Raw genomic sequence first — 14,139 nt, 5'->3', positions numbered from 1 at the left:
TTCTGGAACCCAGCGGGAACCTAGTGCTGGCTGAGGTGCTTGCCCTACACCACTGGGGCTTAGGTGGCCTTCAGAGGAGATGGCCCAGCCCGGGAATTGCCCCTCAGAGAGACTGCCCTGACCCCCAGGCTGACTCACTTCCCTCTCTGGTGGGCCCAGCCTTTGTCCTCCATGTTACTATCTTCCAGACACTTGTCAGTCTTCCCCTGTGAGTTCCTACAGGGTGGGGGCCACGTTCCAGGCACCAGGTGGGCTTTAGCAGAAGTCTGCAGCTGACTGGACAGAGACATTTAGGGAGACAGCTGACCTCAGCACAGCCATGGAGGAAAGCATTCCGGGAGATGGCCGTCCAGTGCGGGTGTTGGAGGAGGTTGAATCAGGACACATACAGATCCTTCTAGTCCCCCGATCCTGGACTCTGATGTGAGGTTGAGGGTTCGGGGAGGAAGCAGTGGTGCCATCTCTCATTCACTAGTGCTAATTAGTGCTAACCATGACCTGTTCATTTTTTGCTTGAAGAATCTAATGCTCAGAGAGGGTCAGGAAGCTTCCCAGGGTCACAGGCTATGAACATACCAGTCCCAGCTGTTACCCGAGGCCTGCCAGCACCGTAGCTCCTCCTTTACAGGTTCCTCTACAGTGTATTGGTTTTGTGCTTCTGTGGCCTCATGCTTTGGGGAACTTTGTCAACCCTATGTCAGCCTGTGGGGATCATACTGTGGGGATGCAGTGGACTGACTTCAAAGGGGCCTTGGAAGGGACAATTCTGGTCTGAGCCCTGGTGCTGATGGTGACCCACAAAGTGCCATATTGGGTCAGGGATTCATATGGCCCTTAAAGAAAGCAGCTGTCCTGTGTGAGGCCCTCTGGTGCTGTCCAGGAGCACAAAAACAGTTTTCCTTTACTCCCTCCTGGTGTGACTTACCTGCCCCTGGACCCAGTTTTCCTGAGCACACACCAGCCCCGCTCCCTCAAGGTGGGAGGAGACCGAGAAATGGGAGTCTCTGAGGCCTCTTGGAGACTGTTTTCCCCAGAGGCACAGGAAGGATGGATCAGGGATGCCATCTGGGTTCCTGGCCTAGCGCACAGGGTGACTGCTGGTGTCATTTATCGAGACGGGAGGCCTTGGGATGAGCACATGGAGGTAAAAACAGGGGAGCCTTCATCTCTGTGTTGGAGACTCTTCCTTTACAGGTCCCTCCCGGGTGTATTGGTTTTGTACTGCTGTGGCCTTGTGCTTTGGGAGCAGTTTCTTAACCCCATGGCAGCCTCTGGACTAGGAATTAAGAACCAGGCATTCCTAGGTCCAAATCCCAGCTCAGCTACTTAGCTACTGTGCAACCCTGGGCCAGATAATTGGCCTGTCTGGGCTTGTTTCTTCATCTGGAAAATAAGTCTACACTGCTGTGCAGCTGTGAGGCTCTGAGATCGTGAGGGTGACACACTTAGCTCAGGGCCTGGGTCCCCTGACTTCATCTTGCCTCAGACTCCCTTGGCCTTGTGTGTGCAGTCATATCCATATCATAATGTGCCCGAACACTAGGCGGATGTCACCTGGGGAGGATTTCTAAAGAGTTTGTTCAGTGTCTCTTAAGTAAAAGATGCAAAACTTCTGGGGAGAGCAGAAGTAATTATTACTCACAGGGAAATGCAAATATTTTTGTGACTGTCCTATGAAAAGTTGGGGCATTTTTCCCTGAGCAAACAATCCTGTTTATTTCTCCAGCAAAATAGGCACAGTTGTGCTGCAGGGGCCAGTCCCTGGCTGCCAGCGACATTTCTCAGGGGACCACACTCCTCCCTCCCCGGCTTGCTCTTCTTTAACCCAGAGGAAACATAATGAAGGCACAAATAGCCAACTCTGGGCTCTGCTGAGAGAAAGGGATTACTTTGGTAGAGAAAAGTTAATTTTTGTGGCCAAACCTCTCTCAACTGTGAAAACTGGTGTGGGCAAAAAGATAGTAAGCTTTAAAAAAAATGTTTAAAAATTACTTTCCTTGGAAAGGACATTTTTTTTTTTTGGTACCGGAGATCGAACTCAGGTCCTTGCGCTTGCGCAGCAGGTGGTGAAACCACTGAGCTAAATCCCGGTCCAAAGCAAGAATATCTGTGTGTGTGTGTGTGTGTGTGTGTGTGTGTGTGTGTGTGTGTGGTTTGGGTTGAACTCAGGGCCTCTCACTGAGCTACATTCCCTGCCCTATTTTACTTTTTTTTTTTTGGTACCTGGGATTGAACTCAGGATCTTGCGCTGGAAAGGACATTTTTAAGGAGGTCAGTGTGGTAGTGTTTGCTTCCTCTCGGGTGAGGGTTGGGGATCTCCTTCCTCTTGAAGGACATGGTCTTCAAGTGAATAAAAAGGCAGAGGAGCAAAGGGAAGAGGAGGAAGGCCCCAAGGAAGGGAGTGGGATGGGGAACAAGAGGGCTTACAGTTAGGTCAGAGCCCACTTCGGGCCTGGCACAGTGCAAGAGCTTTAAATGCACTCTTCAATTGACCCTTACATAGGGCCTTTGGTTATTATACCAATTAGGAGACTGTGGCTCAGAGAGGCTGGGGACATGGTCTGTGGTCACAGTCACTCAGCTCATAAAGGAGACAGAAGTCCCACCCTGCCCATCTAGTGAGAGCCCTGCTAAAATGGAGGCCAGGGGAAGACTAGGATGTGTGATATGGCTTGTTTCTTTCTCAGTCCATCCCTATCCTTCTGTCCTAGCTTCCCATCTGCTTATCTATCCACTCACCAAAGGCTCTTCGAGCAGTTGTATCTAAGTAGGGCTCTAGGCAGCAGGGACAAAGTGCAGATGCCTGCCCTCAGGAAGTCTGCATGCTAACGTGGGGCAGGCACAGGGCACAAGCAGTGAGCAGACCAACTCAGTAAGCCAGGCTTCTGGAAACCTGCAAGGTACTGTGTGCCAGGGAGGTGGAGAGAACAGTGCAGCCGGGGTGGCGGGTGGGCAGTGTGTCCTGTTAGACAAGGTACAGGGATTTGCTTTGGAATGATGGAAATATTTTGGAACTAAAAGGAGATGGTGGGAGCACTGACCACCACTGAATTGTTTAAGTGGTTAATTCTTTTTAGAAGAAAATCTTTTATTTATTAGAGTGTTAAGATGTGAAGTTTTTCCTCAAACCAGGCAGTTTGCTGCCTTGCCAGTCTACCTCTCATATCCTGTACATCTAACTGCACAAAATCCTCGGTAATAACCATCCAACCAGCGACCAACCAATCCTTCACTCTCTTAGTATTACTAAATGAAGTCCCTCTCTCATCGCACCAGGTACAGAGAGGACTCACCTCACCAGGTTTCTTTGGTTGGAACTTGATCCAGGCCATATACAAACTGCCTATCACAAAAACACCATTCTAACAACAGACCCTTTTGCCCATCGAATAAGCAATTTTCTTAAAAAAACTGAGAGCTGACGCCACTGTGAAGCCAAGACAGGCTTAGGGTTGGTGTGATCACACAGGCAGGCTGTCGGCTCCACTGAGGAGTAATGCTCATCAGGGAAGGTGCACAGGGAGGCTCCCAGGACAGCAGCCAACCACCTCACCCACGCTCAGCATCAGGGCTTCACTGCAGCCACCAAAACTAACAACCGGGAACCACCACAGCTCAGCGCAGTGGAGAAAGGGACAGAGCCAGAACTCAAACACTAGAAAAGTTGTCTCACAACACTCAACCCTTAAAATCACCGTTAGCAAACAATCCTCATTATTCTCCTATCACTTGAGCCACTGTGGGCTGTGGGTGAGGAAGTGAATGGGCTCAGTAGGAGAGGTGCAGGCAGGGAGATGAAGCCCAACAACAGTGCTATTCAGGACGGAATAACTGAGTTTTGTCTTCCTACTCAGGGAGAACCCTCCCACAAACAAAACAAAAAACCCCAAGTAGGAACCAATTCCAAGGGCTGGGGATTTAGCTCAGTGGTTCCGCTGCCTGCCTCAAATGCGCAAGGTCCCAAGATCGATTCCAGTACCAAAAAACCCCACAAAAAACCCCTCAGGAACCAATTCCAGAAATGTGCTGTTGGTGCTCTAAGCTTTGTATACATTTGCACTAGCAGCATGGCTGGTGATATTTTGATACTTTCTTTTAATGCTAAAGGTAAAGAATCTGGCCTTTCAACACCCAAATCAAAGCAGAGAGACGGGAGCGAATCGAGGGAATCACAAGTGTGGACAAAGGGACATCCACAGGCACGGGGTGTGGGAGGGAGGGCTTTTGTGTTGTTGCTGTTGGTGGGAGAGCTAAGCAGCCTTAGATGCGCCTCTGGGAGTGGCAGTCCAGGCGTGTACTTTGCCACGAAGGGTAGCACAGATCCCAAGGCCCACCACCTACCCCTTGTCCTCTTCTCTGAGGGCGCCTACCTTACTGTAAGTCACTACTGATAAGTTGTTTGTGTGACTGCTGGGGGACAGATTTACAGAGTTCTGTGAGTCTGTCCTGATCTTGCTCGGTTTGGTCAGGAGCAGGAGCCCATGTGTTTTTGCTGATTGAGTCGAACTCGGGACCCCCAGGATCTTTTAAGTTGTTTTCATCTGATTGTCAGTTCTTTTGGGGAGGGGCAAACACGTTAAAGTTTCCTTTTGCCTTGCGATGGGGCTATGTGTTGAACTCCATTTCAAAAGATGACAGCTGCTGTGTTACTCCTAAAAGTCCACCAACCTCCACACTGAGAATCACCCAGATGGTGTCTCCATAGTGGAGTCCTGTAGCAGTGCACATCCGCCACTGTCCCTGATACATTCCTGCTGTGCTGGGGCTGCACATCTGGACGCTGACATCTCTTGAGGGTCAAGGGATCTCACTATCACCCTGTTCACATGTCCAAATTGGTCTCCCCCGACATATTTCAGACAAACCCCTGGAGGCCAGGCTTCTGCTCCAGTATTCTGGATCCGGCATGTTTTTACAAACTGAGTATCAGGAGGTACTGACTCCCCTTCTCCTATGGTGCCATCTTCAACAACGGACATAGAGGGCGCACTAATGTTTGGGCTTTCAAAGTCATAATAGGCGACAGTTGCTGCTTGTAAGTCCAGTTGGTCATATCCAGGAGGAAGGCACAGCCGGCCAGGTCGAGCTGGAAGCGGAGCTGCCGCTGGAACTCAGAGGTGGCCACGACCTTGTCGTTGGTGCCCAGGCACCTGAACTTCTGCATCAGCTCAGGGTCCAGGTCCATGTCATGACCTCCATGGTGGGGCCGGGACACCCGCTTCCCAGCCTCACAACCGAGCTGCTGCTGCACCACCGGGCCCGGGGACCCTGAGGGGGCAGCTGCTGGGCAGCCCCGCAGCCACTCCTCAGAGGTAGGCCCCGGGCCTCTCACCGCCTCCTGGGGTAAATTCACTCAGCCACTCACTCACTCTTGCGCCCCCTCCTTAATTGTATGTCATATGAATCTCACTTTAATACATTATTTTTAAGAAGAATTAAGATATATTATGTACAGGTACAAATTCCTTATGATGAATGTGATCATTATGACACATGACATCTATGACATGGATGCACTAACATAGTACATGTATGACATGATATGTGATGTACATGACTAATATAGTACATAGTGACAGATATGCACTTAAAAAACATTTTAAAATATTTTAAAATATATATATTTTAAAGGGTGGTCAAGGCCAGCCTCATGGAGAAACCTAAAGGGGGCCCAAGGGTTAACCCCCAGGCAGTTTTCTCCTGAGCTGATGGAAGATAGTTTCAGGCAGAAGAAGCTGACTGACTAAGCAAACGAGGCCCTTTGGGGTCAAATCCAGCTGTTGCCTGTTTACACAAATAGGGTTTTGTTGGAATGCAGCCATGCCCATGTGTTTCCATATGTGGCCCTTTACCCAGAAGGTGTGCTTAGTCCTGAGCCAGAGCAAATCCTCTGGTGGGAGCATGCTGGGGAATTGAGGAACAGTGGGGTAGAGTGCGTGAAGGCAGGAGGAGGGTTCGGGAGGTCTGAGTGTTAGGGGCCAAATGGTGCAGCCCTGGCATGACTTTAGCAGCACTTTCTGGCAGTGTTGGGACAGACCTTGACGTCATGCTGATGAACAAGGAGTGTGTGGATGCATGCGCTTGGGGTGTGGGGTACCGTACAGACATGGGTAAACCTGAGACCGGCTGTTTATGTCATGCTAGCTCTGTGTCCTCAGTTCTGTCATCCACAAATAGCCTGGTGGTGGTGGTGGTGGGAGGCGTGGTGGTAGTGGTGATGACGATCGTGATGAAGATGGGGCGATGCCATGAAAATGATAATGGTGATGGGAATAGTTACACTCAGTGGCACTTTCTCTGTGCTAGTACTTCTCATACATGGTGCAATCCTTCACACAGCAATGCAAGGTGGGTAGAAGTAGTGTCTTTATGTGCAGGAGGAAAAACTGAGTGACTTACCCAAGGCCATGGGCTCAGATAACAATGCAGTGACATCCATTTATATTTCATAAAGATACCGTGGGGCAGCGGATGTGAGTCTTTGATAAATACAGCTGTCACTCAAAGGGGCAGGTAGCCCAGCATCAGCACTGACTCTGGGAGGATTCCTGGGAGGGACCATTCCCAGCCTCTTCACTTCCCCCAAGCCACACCAGAGTTGTTCTCTCAGGCTCTGTGCCCTGGAGGGCCCTGACTCCAGTTCCCATGGTGACCAGTTACCGGGCATGGTGTTGGCTTTGGTTTTCCTAATTTGAGGTTGTGAGATCCTCTGGTTGTGGCTGAGGTTTTTCTGCCCTGGAAACCCTAACTGTGGTGTGGCCATGAGGTGGGGCCTGGAGGTACTGGAACCTGCCCGCAGACCACAGGCCCCACACGCCCTGGGCTGCACCCCAGGCCTCCCTCCAGGCCAACCCAGAGCTATCAGGTTCTTCTAGCTGAGAACTGCAGTGCCACAGAACTTTCTGGGGTCAGAACTGTGTGTCTTTTGTGTCCCACATCCAATCCTGCAGAGGACGGGGCTGCTGGGAGGCCTGGAGTGTGCCGAGGCTCCCGATCCACCACGGCTTTTGCCCATCTACCTGGTGGGATTCTCTCACACAGTGGAAGTGGAAACCCCTGACTAAACAGCTGGGCAGGCTAATAGGGTGTGGAAAGGCCTCCAGTGCCTGCCCTCTGCCATTGGCATTCCCTCTACCTCCTTTCTTTTTCTCCTCCTCTTCCTCCTTCTCCTTTTCTTCCCCCTTTTCCTCCTCCTCCTCTTCTTCCCCTTCTTCCTTCCCTTCTTCATCATCTCCTCTTCCTCTCTCTGCCTTACTGAGTTTTGGCAGGCTGCTCCCTGGCCTGGCTGTGCCCAAGCCAAAGTATCAGCCATTTGAACAGAGCCTGCCTGACCTAACCCTGCATGGCCCGGGCCCCTTCCTGAGTCTCTGAACTGGTTTGCCTGTGTAGCAGGGTTGGTCCCCACCATTTGGTAAAGTTGGTGCTGGTGTCAGGCTGTGGAAATCCCCCTGGACAGGGTGAGGCTCTGTGCGCACAGGCTCCCCGCTTGCACTCCTGCCCACCTCTGGGTCCTGTGCCAAGCTGGGAAGGCCCTGGATATGCTGAAGACACCGAGGCCATGGTTTTCAAAGCTCCTGGTGGCCCCTACCCTGAGAACAGTGGATACAGGCCACACAGAGCCCATGGCACAGCCCCTCTCAGGAGGCTCTGGGTGACGGAATGTTTGGTGGCCTCTCCTGCTAGGTTTTCTTCTGAACGTGTCAGTCTGTGGGTAGGTGGGGGCGGCACTTTCCCCGCCCCCAGCCTCTCAGCATGCGCATAGTGGGACTGCAGCAGTGAAGAGCTGAGGGCGGGGAGAATCAAAGCTGACTCCAGGGGGTGGACTGAGACAGGGGCTCAGCCACAAAGACAGAGTGGGGCCTCACGCCCTGGATGGATTTCCTCACATCTGTCTCCTTTGAGAAAACTCTTGTGACAAAAGTATTCCGTGCTCTGTTGTGGGAAAACCCTTCCAGATCCCAGATAAGGAAACTGAGGCAGAGAAGAGCTTTCTTATAACTCCCCAGGGCCTGTCTCCCTTTCACAGTGGTTGCCAAGTGCACTGGTTTGGAGAAAGTCTCCTGCAGGCTGAGGTCACCTCGAGTGCACTTGGCTGGAGTCTTGCAGCTTCTGAAAAGGCATGGGTCGCAGTGACGCAGCCCCTGTTGGGCCCGGTAATTGGGATCTTGCCTTGTTTGAGAGCAGATGAAAAGACTGAATCTGTGAGAGGCCACACACCCACCTCATCAGCCTTGGCAAGGTGCCACTGTGGCAGTCACAAAGGCGGTGGGACAGGTGGCTGGGAAAGCAAGGCCGTGGTGTGGAGGGCCAGGGTGTGGGCAGCAGATGCGGGAGCACCTGGCCCCTTCACACATAAACTGGCTGCCTCTGCTTTGCCTGGCCGAATCTGACTCCAAGGACACCTACAGGCTCCCCATGGTGGCATTTTCTGGAAAACCAGCCCTGCTGGTGGCTCAGTAGAAGCTAAGTCCTGAGAGCTCACCTGGGTTAGAAAGAAGTGGACAGGATCTTGAGCCCCACACACGTCACAGGCATTGTAACACTACCTCCCACGTGTCAGGCAAGAGCAGGTGAGTCACTGGCCTTTTGTGGCTGGGAACACAGTGGAGGGATCCTTCTCACATAGTCACCAGGTCACTCGAGAACTCGCAGACCGTGACCAAAATGCATTGCGAGTGACTCCTCTGACTTTTGTGGCTATTCTCCTCACCATGCCAATACATGTTGTCTGCTCTGAAGACCTAGTTCACAACACAATTAAAATGTCTACCAAGTTTCGTTTCTTGCATTTGTGTATTACTGATCTTTCCAAACCATAAGCCTTTCATTTGTGGGAGGGCCCTGTTAGGAAGTCATGGGGTCTCTATACCCTGTGTCCCTATGCATCCCATGTTTGTGTGTCTTTAATTAGCAGTGCCTAAACTGTTTTGAAGGTTGAGGGAATGGTTTGTGTTACTCCCTGGTGCTGTCTGTGGTTGTATCTGCCACTACCCCTGAACTTGTGGTCTGAACTTGAAAGCTTGGGGAAGCCTGTTGCTTGCTTGGTCCTGCTGTGACCCTTGCCCTCCCCATCTACAAGACCAGGCTGAGTGGAATGTTGCAGACTCTAGACTGGCCTATGACATGACACTTGTGGAGAAAAGATGAGCTGGCCAATCAGATTTGTTCCTTGGCCCTTAGAACCAGGACCCGGGAAGGCAATCAACTAGGCTGAAATGGCTACAAGTGTCTGGCTCTAAGAAAAATGCTTCATTCACATCTGACAAGACACAGCGACCTGGGACTCTTGTCAGTGTTGGAGCCCAGGATCATGGAATTTTGAAGCTGGGAGGCATATTTTCAATGTGTGTTTCTGCAGATCCTTTTTAGAAGAAGTAGGCAAAACAGAGATAAATCAGAGAGGGAGAAGTTTCCAGAAAGAGGAGGACATCATCCCATCTCCTCTGAGAAGTTCTGGGACTTTCTCTTAACTTAGGCATTTCTGAGACTGGAGGAATCACTAAACACAGGTTGCTGGCCCCTTCTAGAGCTTCTGATGCACAGGTCTGGTTGGAATGTGCACTTCTATTCTAACAGGGTCTCCAGGGATGCTGGTGCTGCTGATCCAAGGACCACACTGAGAATGACCTATTTAGGGCAAGAGTGATCATTTCTACAAATTCATAGAGCCCCTCTTAGCTTCTCCTTTTCTAGTCAGTCACTCATTTGTTTTCAGAGAGGAAAAGAATAGTAGACTAAGAGAACACGTGAGCTCTAGTTCAGCTTGTGAAGCAAACAGCCTGAGTGATTTCAGGCAAGGTACTTGCCTTTCAGGGACTCTTTTTTTCCCTTATCTTTAAAATGGGTTCAGTTATAGGATCTACTCATCAGGTTGAGGAATAAATGAGATGATGTATTAACAGTACTCATTGTTCTGTGATCCTGAGTGTATAAACAATGTCACATTTAAAAATTTTTCAAATCAAGTGTACCATACAATTGGTGCAGTCAAGGGTTAGTCTTTGTGCAGAGGTCCACCAGGTCCACCTGAACCTCTCACGAATGGTACGAGAAGCCTGAGGGCTCAAAGGCAGACCATCCAGGTCACTGCTGCTGCCAGTTTGTCAGTGTCCTTTGGAGGAGGGACTCTGTTTCACTCCACTGTGCCAGGCTGCCCCTTGGGCTCTGGGAGGTTCCTCACACTGAATGCCATCCCACCCATTAGACTCAAGTAGCCAGGTCAGTGGCTTCCTGAAGCACAAGTCTTCCTGCCACCGTCACCCGAAGCCCAGCTCTTCCACTACTCTTTCTTCTCCCACAGTCTCCATGTCCCTTAGTTCAGTTCCTGCCTTCAAGCACAAGGACTACCCTCAGAATCAGCAAAAGAGCAAGAATAACTCTCCTACAGTGACATCTCTCTCCAGGGCAGTGTTTTGGGAATGATCTTTTCATTCTCCCCTGGAGGCATCACAGGAGCAGAAGAAACACCAGTTTGCCTCTCAGGAGCTGGCTCTGTTGGGAATTCTTGACACACATTTAAGAAGTAGTAGCTTTTATTGTACTGGGCTTCCCCCCCCAAGTCCTGCACTCTGTTTCCTCCTGGTGGAGGACCGTGCACTTTTGCTGGCCCTCCCTCTTCTGCCCCTTTCCAGCACTTCCCTGCCCTGCTGGAGAGACCTACTGGAGAGACCTGCTGAAGGCCATTGTTGGTATCTGAGAAAGCTCCAGGGCTGGAAAAGAGAAAGCAAGAGAGTAGGATTTGATAAGCAATTTCCTTCCTAGGGTCTATCCCTCTGAAGAGCCAAAGGGTGAGCCGGTGCCTGAATCCCTTATTACCAGTGAGAGCTGCACTGTGAAGGGCCTTTCAGATCTTGGAGCCTCCCTAGAAGAATTACAGAGAGGATTGCATCAGAGGTACAAAGTCTGCTGAATTAGCAATCGAGCTTATTGATGGACAAGCATAGCACACTTGGGATAGAGCAAAGCAGGTGACTCTATGAAAGGCTGTTCCCACGAGAGATTGGGCTTACATTTTGTAAGGGCAAAGGAATAGGGAAGGGCTAACAGGATACTCCACCTCTCTGATGAGAGGGGTAGCTTTTGGTTTTATATGGTCTAGGCCAGAGTGAATATGGAAGCTGTCCTCCATAAAAGAGGCGGGATCAACCCACAATGTAGATGTATGTTAATGAGTTCTTTTTGGGGGGTCACCTTGGGGTTCAAGTCCCCAAGCGTGCATGCATTGACCCTAGAACTTAAATAATTACATAAGAGGAGCACTAGTCAGGGTCTCTATGAGCCCTTCAGAGGAAGTTGCCTACTCTATCATTTCCCCGTTGACTGGAAATCTTTCAGGTACAGGGGGAAGGAAATTCTTCTGCAACTGTTTCCCACTAAACATGGGTGATGTTGTTTTCAGAGTCCCGCCCCTTGCTATCTGTCTGAAATGGGCCATGCTGGCTTGAGAGTGGGGATTTTGGCTACAGAGTATTTAAAGGGATCGGAATGCCCAATTCCTTAAGGCCTGTGAGGGAGAGGGCATTAGGGGCAATAAAGAGGGGGTGGAGTTTAGAAATAGAAGGTATTTCTGGCGTAGTCAAGTTGGTTGATCAAGTGATAAGGTATTGGGGGGTGCAGGTGGCAGCTTTGGCCAGAAATGTTTGAAATCTCTGGGAAAGCATCATTTGGAGTTTGACTGCCTCTAAGTGAGAAGAGATTAAATCTTTTAAGTAAATAAGCATGGTCCCAGGAGTAATAGAAGAGGGGACCTAGGAAAAAGAGAAGCCAGGCCAGATCTTCCCAAATCAAACTGAGGAGGACCAGTTTGTTTTCTTGAATCTTTTCAGCCCATTCCTGATGTTCTTTCAGATTTTCTTGTATTAACCCTGACTGATTCAGGTAGAAACAGCATTCCTCTTGTAGATTCATATAAGTCCCTCCTTGAGTGGCCATTAAAAGGTCAAGTGTTCTTTGATTTTGTAACACTACCTCAGGCAGGAAGTTAACTTTCTAGTCTAGTGCGTCTTATGTCACTGGAAGGGCATCCAAGGACAGGGCTAGTTCTTGAGAGAGTTGACCTGAGTGCTCTTCTGGGAGCTCTGATGGCAGTGAGGACAGTGGTGGCCAACCCAGTGACTGGTAGGGGTTGCTTGGATTGGAGCAAAATGGGTGGGATCTGACTATTGGTTTGGAAGTATTATCACCCTCAAACATTAGGAGAGGAGTTACAGTTCCTATGGAGCATGTTCTTGTCCACCTGGGGGTAAAAAGGAGTATGCTTGAGTTCTTGAGGTGGAGTGGGCGCCTGCTGAGAGTAGAAATTTGGCCTAAATTGGTGAATTTGGTCATTTGGTTCATTTTAGCAATCCAGTCCTTGGGAACTCTTTTGAATGCTAGGTAGGGCTTGTCTGTATTACTTGGTAGGCCTGTGGCATAAAGTGATCCACTGAGGAATAAGTGGATTAGTTCACTCTGGAAAGGATATGTGGAAGTAGGTTTCAGGTATAAACATCCTCATGGAGTTACCAAGACTTTACAATGATCCCTACCTCCCCCACCAAGAAGCTGAGGTAAGGAGCCAGGGATCAGATTCTCTTGGGAGGCCAGAACTGAATTATCTGCAAGAGGAGGCATAGGGGTGGAAGTGAAGTCCCATTAAAGAAAGTGATGTTGTGAGGATTGGGCATGCTCAGGGGTTCTGATAAGACAGGTGACTGGAAATAGGTGTGTTTGTATCTAGATTAACAGTCTTCTCTCAGGAAATGTTAAAGTAGAGCTTTCAAAGTGAGTTGAGAAATCCAACTGGGTTTTGCCACCCATTTTGGAAATGTATGACAGTTAAGAAAGGTAGTATTAGGAGAAAATTAGAGATCTGAGAAGAGGGGGCCTGACACCATGGTTCTTTTCCTTTTAGATGGAAATACCTTTAATGGTATATTTTGAAGAACTTGGATGACAAGGGTATTGGCTTGAGGAACTGGAAAGGGAAGCTCTGTAAATGGATTAGGGCTCTAGTGATTGTACAGGGTGAATAAAAGGGTAAGCCATTGCAACTCCTTTTGAGTTGGAGCCTATACATATCCAGCATTGGATTTGGTCAGTGACCCATTGAGTCAGTACTATAACAGATGGTGACTAACAGCAACCTGCAGTTAGGCTGTCCACTGAGGTGAGGAGAGTTTGAAGTGGTTGTGGATAGGAAATAAATCAGAAGAAAGCAAGGCTACAGCATGATAATTAGCTTAGAAAAGTCAAGATCTCTATTAGGAATACTCTTGGTGGTTTCCTAGTAGATATTTACACCAGACTAGGTCAAAACTTAGGGATTCAGCTTTGACGGGAGTGAGGCCTGTAGATTTGACTGTGGGGTATTGACAAAGATCCCTTAATATAAGGATGTAGAATCCGTCTAGAGTAGCAAGTTCTTTAGATCTCTCAGGGGATCAGTTAAGTAGGGATGTAGAAGGGAATGGCAACATAGGCAAATCAGGAAAACCAAAAGAATTAGGTCTCCTATTAACAGCAACCAGTAGTCGATTTACCTATTGTTTTAGTTACTTTTTTTTAGTTGCTGAGACAGAATACCCAACATCCAAAGTTAAAGGAAGAAAGATTTATTTTACCTCACAGTTTGTAGAGGTTTCAGTCAATAGTTGGCTGGTTCCAAGGCAGGGCGGCATGATAGGAGGCATGACTGAAGAGAAACAGTCCATGGCAGGGTAGGCAGGCAGGAAGCAGCAAGCATACTTCTTTCTGTGCTTTTATATTCCATCCAGGCTACAAGGCTCTCAATTAGTGTCACCCTTATCAGGGTGGGGTTGCCCTCTTCAGTAAAATCTATTCAGCCACACCTAGAACTATGCTAATCTAACTAGGGGACTAATCCATACTCACACACCCTAGGTTCAGCCAGCTCCAAGAAGCCCCACCTATGAGTGCATGAGGCTTAGGGGGGACATCTAGATACAAGCTGTAACACCTGTTTAAATGTCTTCTTTCTGGAGATGTTTATTTGAACAGGAGCTTGAGGTCCTCTAGGGGGCTCATGGGTGTACTGTGGAGAGCATGGGTGTTCATTCTCTTCAGATTCTCAAGCCAGTTTGACTCTTGACAAGTGGAGCCAGCTGCGTATCTCTGGAATCTTGATGGCGAAAGAGCGTA

The 14,139-nt window shown here is 49.3% G+C and overlaps 1 protein-coding gene and 1 pseudogene across 1 annotated transcript in view; one reads left to right on the top strand and one right to left on the bottom strand.

Annotated features, from left to right (window-relative positions):
- Positions 1 to 14,139, top strand: part of Grk5 (G protein-coupled receptor kinase 5) — a 221,401-nt gene that overhangs the window by 77,138 nt on the left and 130,124 nt on the right. The gene's annotated exons all lie outside the window — the stretch shown is intronic.
- On the bottom strand, positions 4,113 to 5,185 carry LOC106008844 (protein ILRUN pseudogene; annotated as a pseudogene).

The sequence above is a fragment of the Heterocephalus glaber genome, unplaced genomic scaffold (genome assembly GCF_053883595.1).
Source record: "Heterocephalus glaber isolate CG9 unplaced genomic scaffold, H.glaber_assembly_v1.0 deba00001497, whole genome shotgun sequence".
Lineage (NCBI taxonomy): Eukaryota > Metazoa > Chordata > Mammalia > Rodentia > Bathyergidae > Heterocephalus > Heterocephalus glaber.
This window is presented reverse-complemented; position numbering and strand designations above follow the sequence as displayed.